General features: G+C 42.5%; 1 long non-coding RNA gene across 1 annotated transcript; it reads right to left on the reverse strand.

The window, feature by feature from the left end:
• Positions 1–2,288: 2,288 nt before the first annotated feature.
• Positions 2,289–4,567, reverse strand: LOC149450006 (uncharacterized). Its single transcript, XR_016315312.1, has 2 exons — positions 4,475–4,567; positions 2,289–2,465 (listed from the first exon to the last, which is right to left on the reverse strand). It is a non-coding gene; the product is annotated as an uncharacterized LOC149450006 (long non-coding RNA).
• Positions 4,568–9,856: the final 5,289 nt, after the last annotated feature.

A 9,856-nucleotide genomic window follows, 5' to 3' on the forward strand; every position in this document is an offset into this window, starting at 1 on the left:
CGGGCGCTCGGCGGTGCGCGCATGCGCAGATTGCCGATCCGTCCGAGCCGGCGAGCACAGAGTCCTCGGCGATCGCTGCGGCGGCCGCGCATGCGCACTAGCGATCGCGGCCGCACCAATGGGAGAACAGGGCGCTCTATTTAAACCTGCCCTATGCATCTCCAAGTTGCTGCAAGGTCTTGTTCCTGTTCCTGTAGTACGTTTCCTTGTTGCCAAACTCTGCCTGTTCTGATTTATGCTGACCCTCTCCTGCTCTGACCCCGGCTCGTCCCTGACCATTCTTCTGCCTGTAGTTTCTGTTATTTTGGACCCTCTGTTACTGAACCCGGCGTGTGACCTGACTACTCTTTGCCTGCTGCTTGGCACCGCACCTGTCCCCACTGTTACCGACCCGGCTAGTCTGACCTCGCTCACTCCTAGCAGTCATCCATTCATCCCGCTCGAATCGGGACCTGTCATCCCCTTCACAGCAGGCTCATCCCGGGCATACACCCTCAGCGGGACCCCTCTACCACCGCCGGGGGTGCCCAGGGGCGCGACCTGGTTCCAGTCTTGCACCAAGTCCATCCCCACCATCAGGGGCTGTGGTGAAAAGGCAGACTGGGACTTAGACTCCATGTCCTGGGAAACCCCGTGCTGTGGACCAGTAGAGATCCCGTTGGGCGGAGCCTGACAGGAGCTGTGATAGTTTGACTGACAAGCACTGTACCCAAATCTATTCTTTTGAGACAGAGCTTTCTTTGGTGGTATATAAAGTGACACTAAACTCTGGTTTTAAAAAATCTATTCAAGTATGTACTCTTAAAGCACAACTCTGGGCAAAATAAAAGTTTTTCCCATGCAGTTGGGCTGTGGCCACATTGCAGGGGTTAACTGCTTCTTTTGTCCAGGTGAGAGGAGAAAGCTGTATACTCCCCAATCCTCCACTCCGCTGGCAAACAGTGCTCCTTTACGATCCAGAGGGATGGCTGTCCTCACGTGCAGAGCAGGTCTAAGGGCATGATGACATCAGGAACAGTCCACCGAACAAGACCGCTAGACCCAGGGGGGGGGGGGGGGCAGGCGCCACAGGGACCTATCTTGTGCCAAGAGGATCAGAGGATTAGGTAAGTAGATCTCTGTTTTCAAATTCCCTAGAGTCTAGACATAAAAAAAGCAGTGAACCCATGCAGTGCGGATACAGCCCCACTGCATGGGATACTTTTTTTTTTTGCCTGGACTTTAACTGACAGGGCTATTAAGTGGATGTTAAATAATTATTTTTGTTATAAAACGGATCAAATAAAAATACAAGGACAATACAAACACCCCCTAAATGACCCCTTTTTAGAAAGTAAACACCCCAAGATGATCTCAGATACATGCTGGAATAGATACATCAATAATGTACAAACCATACACAGAGGAAGGAGGAGGTGAAGGGTTTAAAGCTGAACTCCAGATAGAGAGGAGGGGTGTTGATGCTATAATCTCCACCTCATCGCATCAGAGAATGCCTTGTATGCAATGAAAAAAATACAAGGTGATCTATCACTGGCACCAAGCAAGCAACCCCCTGTGGTCAGTGTGCAGTGGGGCAGCTGTTCAGATAGACCCTGGGCAGGACCTAGAAGAACACAGCTATCACTGTAGTAGCATCGAATACTACAGGGATTTCCAGTTTTCTTGATGGTCCATTAGGTATGAATTTGTGCCAAGTTGGCATTGTGCAAACACCCAAGTAGTAATCAGCACTTCGGAAATATGTGTTCACCTATGTGTCATTTTTTCCGTACAGTGACATTTAACAGGATGAGAGGGACCCATATATTTCTCTCAGCAATTGTGCTGACTGGGGAACTCCAGCACAGATATCTCCCATTTAATAGAGTTCTAGGGGAAAATAATAAAATTGTCAGGTGGTTTAAAGCATAATTAATCCCTAAAAAAAGTCCAAAAACAAAAAAAATCTTTTGGTCACAAATTACCAAATAATTTCAGACGATTTTGATCTCTCAAATATTTGTTGTCTCATCTAATGCATTACAGAAATGTTTGGTGACAATAAACTAGAGAATTATTTTATAAAACACTTCTTCATTCTCTTTTCCACTATGCTAAAAATGAATTGTTCTGTATTAAAAAAAAAAAAAACAACATCCATGGATAATCCAGACCATTCATAAAAAGTAACCCATGAGGCCAAGAGGTTTTCCACTGAAATTTCATGCTATTTGGTGTAGGTGATGTAAAACCCAATCCACTACTGAGACATCACCTTGAAGTAATAAATGAGACGCCACTCAATCTAGAAGTTATCAATAGTGACTTTTATTGCTGTATTCAGTGTAATATAAATTAGTCACAGTCAGTGCAGTAGTATTTGAAGCTCATTATTTGCTTTTCCTTTATGGTTCTCTTTTTGTTTGTTCTGCTGACCTCTTCTCTGGATACGGACTCCTGTGTTTTCTTCTTTTTATGCATGCCTATAATTGAATATACTGTGATTAGAATTGTAAACCATAAACTGCTAATAAAATACATCTTAAAAAAAACCCATAATATACTGATATATTGCAGCTTACTAGTCCTTAGATGTTGTGGCTGTCTTAGTTTTCTTTTTTCAGGCTATTTTCCCTCTGTTTTCCCATTGTGATCTGGCTAGTAACTTACCTCCTGTATTAGGCTAGGTTCACATATGTGCGGGTGTTGCAGATGCGGATCCGCACAAAAATACGTGCAGCGGGACACCACACAGAAGAGTGCGGACCCCCGGAGCGGATGCCATTAATTCTAACCATTAATTCAACCGTACTGGGAACCGAGGTTCCCGTGCGGGCTGCATTTTCAGAAGAAGTGCAGGGGCTTCTTCCCTGCGTGTCCCGGGGCATGGGAGTCCATTCAAATTAATGGGCTCTCGTGCCCGCACAAAACACATGGATATGTGAACCAGGGGTTAGAGTGCCCCCACTCTGGATGATGGAGCACAGGGGGCACCTTTGGACAGCAGTATTGTCAGTCTGGGATTGACAGGAGTGTTAGATGTACTACCAAAATGAAGCCAAATTCGACCTAATACTTTACAAGCAGTTGTGTCAGTTTTCTTTTTTAAGGTTTTTTTCCTTTATGTTTACTTGGTGATTCTGACAGCAACACACTTCATGTTCTTCTATGACAATGCTTTCCTACCCTGCTATATCATGGTAACAGAAAGGGGACAGGGCTACCACAACATGCCCCTGTCCTCTTGTACCTAACATAGATGGATGAGGTCCTATAGTCCTCAAAACAATATAACTGATAACAGGGCAGCACAGGTAAAGAGCCCAGGAATTAGTCAGTTGACTTCTGGCAACATTGACATGCATTTTTTGCACCTATTAAACAGATGTAACAAAACGTTTTCAATGGTATATGTAAGAGGCCAAAAGGGAACAAATATTTTTTTTATTTTTAGGCCCTGTTCACGTCTGGCATTTTGGGAGCTCAGACAAAATTGCTGCTCCTTTTTGGATGATAAGCTTCACAATTGCAACATGATTGAAAACGCCATTAAAAAACATTGGCACCCGAACACGCTTGATTTGCTTTGCCACTATTGCAGTGCGATTTGAAATCGTTGGCAGAATCGCAGCGATTCTGCCTGAGATCCCAATACGCCAGATATGAATGGAGCCTTAGGGTTTACATACATTTTAGCTCTTTAGCAAGTACCAAAAACTGAAATAGCAGTTTTGGGTGTACTCATTTTTTGCAAATGAATTATAGATGCACAGAATATTAACACACGCAATGTCGAAATCTTCATGCACACTGGACGTTATAAAAATGCCACTAAAGTTAGCAGTAGAATGCATTGTTAAAAACATGAGTTTTGTTGCATTTTTTGCATTGGCCTTTTTTAGCATTTTTCAGCAATTGTGTTTTTTAGCGTGTTTTTTTTTTTTATCAAAACTATATTCCCACAAAAGCTCGAGGCTCAAAAACGCTCATAACCTCTAGATAGCCGTGGGGTTTTTCTTTAGCATTTTCAGCATTTTTTTTTAAGTTAGAGCATTTTTACAGCTAAAAAACTCCTCTTGAAACCCACTAGTTCTGGTTTTTTTCCAACCAGAAAACGCCCCTGCCAAAAAACGCTGATTAAAGCCTATGTGTGCATGAACACATAGGATAAAATGCTGGGGAGTTTACAGGCTGTAGAACAAAAAAACTCTAGAAGCCAGAAAACAGCAGCTGTAAAAACGCCCAGTGTGCATGAAGCCTAATTATTGTGAACAGACCATGAAAAAGAATTATGTGGCAACTGAATTCTGGCAATTGCAGTCTCATTTTTATTATGTTATGGGTGTATAGAGAATGTGACACACCTAGAACATATGATTTATATATATATACATTATGTATTCATCAGAGAAGCAGCAGTGTCCTACAATAAAAGGCGGGAAGGACATTCTATCACAAGTACTGATAAAGTTGACTAATGAAATAATCATACCTCATAAAGAAATCAGTCAAGTTCCAGTCTGAAATGGAATCTGTGTCATTCTTCTACTGAAGGCCAGGTTAAACTGACAACTCTACCACTGGTGAATCACTAAGCTGTTGCCACTTTCCCTAATGGTTGTCACCCTCCTCACCCGCCAAAATAATGTACAATCTTGGTCACATGTCAAGCCTATCCTGCAAGTTTTTTTGTTCTTTTTTTTTCTATACAGGGGCACTTGTGAGCAGCATGCTCTGAGATCACTCTGGCATGTAAACTATTTCACTTGGAATATGCATCCAGCGAAATAATCACCTTTGCACAACCTTTCAGCCTACCACACATGGGCGACAGTGTTCTCGAATCAATGTATGTTTAAGTTTCAAAAATGTTACCTAGGAATTGTAAGTCACATTCAACTGTACTTACTCTGTTATGTTGAAGATGTTTTTCTACTCATTCAAGTACTACTAAGTATGTTACTTGGATGAGTAACCAAGACGCAGAGAATTAAAAGTTGATTGTAAATATGTAAACTTGTTATACATACCTGCTCTGTGCAATGGATTTGCAAAGGGCGGCCCAGAGCTTCCTCTGCTGGGTTCCCCCACTAATGCTCCGGTCTCCTCCTCTTCGCTGTACCCCCATAGTGAGCACACCTGTGGGCTCACTTTCAAGCCAAGCTATGTGTGTCTATGGACACACACAGTGCGACTCAGCCCAAGTCCTCCCTCACTGCTCACAGGATTTGACTGACAGCAGCAGGAGCCAATGGCTCCCACTGCTGCCTGAGTCCCTGTGTGAAGAGGAAAAGAGGGGAAAGAAGACCTGGAGCTTGGACAGTACTGGATCACTTTCAGGCTCAGGTACGTTTAGAGGGGGGAGGAATAGTTATTGGCTTGCTTTTTACCTTAATGCAGGGAATGCATAAAGGTAAAAAAAAACTCGGTCTTTAGAACCACTTTAAACTACATCCTAGAGTCCTCCCCTGACAAGCACATGCTCATTGGTGTAGCTGCCAGGATTTGCTCTGAGGTCCATTCAGGCAAATCTGAAAATACCTCTCTATTCCGGAGCACAAATTCTTTGGGCCAGTTCACAATACAAAAATGCACTCCAGATGAATACGTTTTTGCTTACAGTTCACGTGCAGTTTTGATGCAGTTTGTTATGTTCCAGAATGGTACTGTGCACAAAATAAATGCAGCATGTTCTACTTTTTTTTCTACAATGCAAACTGGCTGGGTCTGACTGCACTGGTGTGGACAGGGCCATGGATAAGGGGGTACCACCAGTCCTCCTGTATGGGGCCCAGGCCAGCAGGGGGGCAGAGGCAGCTGGGTAAATCGGATGTGGGCAGGGGGGGTGATTGGCACAGCGTGGAGCCAATTACTGGAACAGATCCCCTGTATGGTTCTCTATGCAGCAGCTGAAAGCTGGCTTCTTCTCCTCTCCCTCCCACTGGCTTTCAGCCGCTGCAGCGAGAGGTATACAGGGGATCACTTCCAGTAATTGCTCCCCCTCTGTACCCGTCACCCTCCCTGTGCACCATTGGTTTTCCCCTGCTGCCAAGACCCCCTCCATGTGCCCCCCACCCTTCAGTGCTGCCGCCTTCCCTCCTCTTCTTCCCACTGGTAGCTGCAAGTACACAATAGGATCCATCAGGATGAAGAGTGGAGGTAGGGTCTGGTAAATATGTCACATTTACCAGCCCCTTCTTTTCCTGAATGAACACAATGAAGTTGATTTACTAAAACTGGAGAGTGCAAAGTCTGGTGCAGCTGTGCATGGAAACCATCAGCTTCTAACTTCAGCTTGTTCAATTAGGCTTTGACAAAAAAAAAAGTTGGAAGCGTATTGGTTTCTATGCAGAGCTGCACCAGATTTTACACTCTCCAGTTTTAGTAAATCAATCTCAATGAGTGATCAGTATAAATCACTCACTGTGTTCATTCATAAATGGAGCATAGTAAACTGTTTTTTTAGGGGGAAGGGGGGAGGGCCTGTCAGGTTGGCTGTATAGGGCCCTGTGGTTTCTAACAGCAGCCCTGGGTGTGAACCAGGGCCAATGCAGTACATGGAAAACACTGTACATGCATTTTTGATGCAGAAAAAAAATCACACTGAACTGCATCTAGTGTGAATTAGCCCTTTAGCTTCTTGTTGCTGGGGTTTTGACAAAGTGTAAGCTATCCTGACTTCAGGAACCAAAGAGTTAGAGCCTGTGGGAAGTGGTGAAGTCTTAGCTACCTTTGCTATGTATCCTTCCATGGTTAAAAAATAATAAAAAATGATATATCTGCCCTGGTTTCCCCCTCTCTTGTTAATTATTCTTGTTTGCTTGTCATAGTTTTTCCATAACTTCATAGGGGCCCTGCCATTTGGCTAGGAATTTATTTTCCACCAGGAGGGGCCAGCATCAACACCCTATCACCAGGTGAAAGATACGGGAATGTCCCCACCACTATAAATCCTATGCTGAGTCTATTGTGCTTGGGCCAAATGTTTTTTCACAATAGAACAGGGGTGCCAAACTGGTGGCCCTCCAGCTGTTGCAAAACTACAAGTACCATCATGCCTCTGCCTTTGGGAGTCATGCCTGTAACTGTCAATCTTGCAATGCCTCATGGGACTTGTAGTTTGGTAACAGCTGGAGGGCCGTGGGTTTGAGATCCATGTAATAAAACAATGCTATATTGCATTTGTGCAACATGCTCAATCACAGGGGAACTCTCACATACCCAATTTTGTCTAGCAATATGCTCCCATACAGTAACTCAAAGGGAGAGTTGCCCAAATATATTCTGCTACGTGTCTTTGGTTAAAAAAAAAAAAACTCAATAAAGTGTCTATTAAATGGTTTGTGTGAAAGTTATAGCATCTTCAAACTATGGCATATAAATTTGAATAATGATCAATTCTAATGTATTGATGGTCTGTCTCATTTCTTGAGGCCCTTAAAATGCCATGACAGTACAAATACCCCCCAAATGACCCCTTTTTGGAAAGTAAAAAGTCTGAGGCATTTGGTAAGAGGCATAGTGAGTGTTTTAAAGTTGTAATTCTTTGTCACAATTACTTTGAAAATGAAGAAGTTGAATAAAATTTGTTTTTCACAATTTTTTTTTACATACTGTAACCAGTGCAGTACAGCATCATCACATGACTGCTGTGGCTGTGATCAGGGAGAATGGTGACAATATGTTAACAAAACATCGTACTACTCTGGGGATGGTGATTTGATTGCTGTTACAATGATGTTCATTGTAATTGCAATGTTTTGTACTGTCATGAATAGGTTTCATTCACAACAGCTGTGATTACAAGTGATCTGTAATTGGCTACTACTAGTCACATGGTACAGGGTGATGTGATTAGCCCAGGTACTATGTGATAACTGTGGGCCAATCACTGTATAGGAAGCAGAGCTGTTATGAATGAAATTCATTCATAACAGCTTTGTTGACATTGTGATCATGTGATCGTTATGCTTCCTGGGATTCACTGCATTCCCCTAGCCTGGAACAGGCTGGATGATGTACATGTACATGATCTAGCCTGCCCATGCTGCCCATCCATAGTAAAAGCACTTCTGCTGGGCAGCAAGTGGGTAATAGGAAACTGAAGGTAGGACAATGGAGGTTGTTAGTACAATCTCTATTTGATCATTTCTATTTCTGTAACTTCAGCTGGGCTTTAAAAATTCATAAACCTAGAAAAAAATAAAATTGACGTAAGCTTTAAGGCCTTTTTCTCACGGCTGATTACATGTGGCCTCCAGATTCCATCATCGGATTCTTGCGGCTGTGATGACGAGAATTCCTGGCTGCATCCAGGCTCAGATATCCATCCATAACTGCAGCTAACCGCTCTGTGTTCATCTACATGCAAACAGCGCAGCAGCTGTCAGCCTGCCAATCACATGCCCAGGTCATTCTAGAAGCAAGAATCTGCTGATTCTTGTCAATAGAATCTGGTGACTGCATGTAATTGAACATGCAAATGTGACCTTAGGGCCAGTTCTCACCAAAACATGGTGCAGGAGCCAATGAGTTATTACTGGCACCCCAAACGCATCGAGCAAACCAATATCTCCAAATCGCATGGTACTGTGGAAGCTGTGCAGTGTGTTCTGAAAAAGTAGTACTTACACAATTTTTTCTGTGTTCCAGTGCATTTTGCAGCAATTCAAATGAATGGGCTTCAAAATTGGACCACACAGGAATGTCCATGTTCCCGTGTGAACTGTTTTTCTTCAACATTTGCTTTACAGTGTTTCAATTAAGAATGTTGCAGTTCACTGATAATACTCTATGTAACCATTTCAATTATGTTAAACAGGCTTAGACAGCACCATGTCATTGATTTCACTACAGTTTCTCAGGGAATGAAACAGTCAGCTGTCTCTGGGCTGGAGGAGGCTAAAGCTGCTGAGCTATCACAGGCTCTACCTCAGCATTCCTGTCTATAATCCCTAGTTGCTGGAAATATGGAGCATGTGCTTAGTCCTTGCTCTTGAAAGTAGTATGTGCACCGTGCCTAGCAAATTCACTAGCAATACTGAACACTTGGCCAGATAATTGAAGCTTGTATTGTGTAAAAAACACAATCATAAAATGATTACTATATGCAACGTTCATGAAAAATAATGTACTATAATTCAGTTCACAGAGGCACAAAAATGTAGAATCACAGCTGCAAATTCTAACACTGTGCTTTATTCTTCTTATACCAAGTGGTCCCCTAGTCCAGTTTTCATTTAACAGTATATTATATTGTTTTCTTCCATGTATACATTTTTCAGCTGTATGTTGCATGTCTTTTTTTTATGGTATACTGTATATGCAATCTTTGATTCATTACATTTAATACATGTCAAAAGGCTTCCAGAGAAAAATTAGTTCAAGAAAAAACACATAAGACCTAGCTTGTATTCTTGCCTCCGCTTGTCTGATTGAAACCTTGAACTGCATTCTGAAGGATGAGTCATCTACTTATTATCCACCTATGTATGTTTCAGAGGTTGAGGTTTGTGAACTACAGGCTTTTATTCGACAGGCTGTAAATAGACTGAGATACCCAAGGAGAAAAAGACCCAAGAGTTCCACCTGCCAGTATAAATATACAAAATATAAATATAGAATTGTTAATATTTAACTGACCAATACAATAAAAATATTTTTTTACGTTCTAGCCATAATAAAAAAATATGTACAAAACCACAATACCATGCATGAGGCACTGGTGTGACAATATTGTGGGTAGTATAGGTTTCTCACCTACACATGGTGAGGGGCTAAAGGGTTTGTGACTTTTGTAATGGGTTCAGGAGGCTGGAGACTTTGTAGAGCCTTGGGTGGGAATAAATTTCTATTCCTGGGTCCACATCTTACT

Source organism: Staurois parvus, unplaced genomic scaffold (assembly GCF_062004578.1).
Source record: "Staurois parvus isolate SC_StPar_1 unplaced genomic scaffold, SC_StPar_1.0 ptg000586l, whole genome shotgun sequence".
Classification (NCBI taxonomy): domain Eukaryota; kingdom Metazoa; phylum Chordata; class Amphibia; order Anura; family Ranidae; genus Staurois; species Staurois parvus.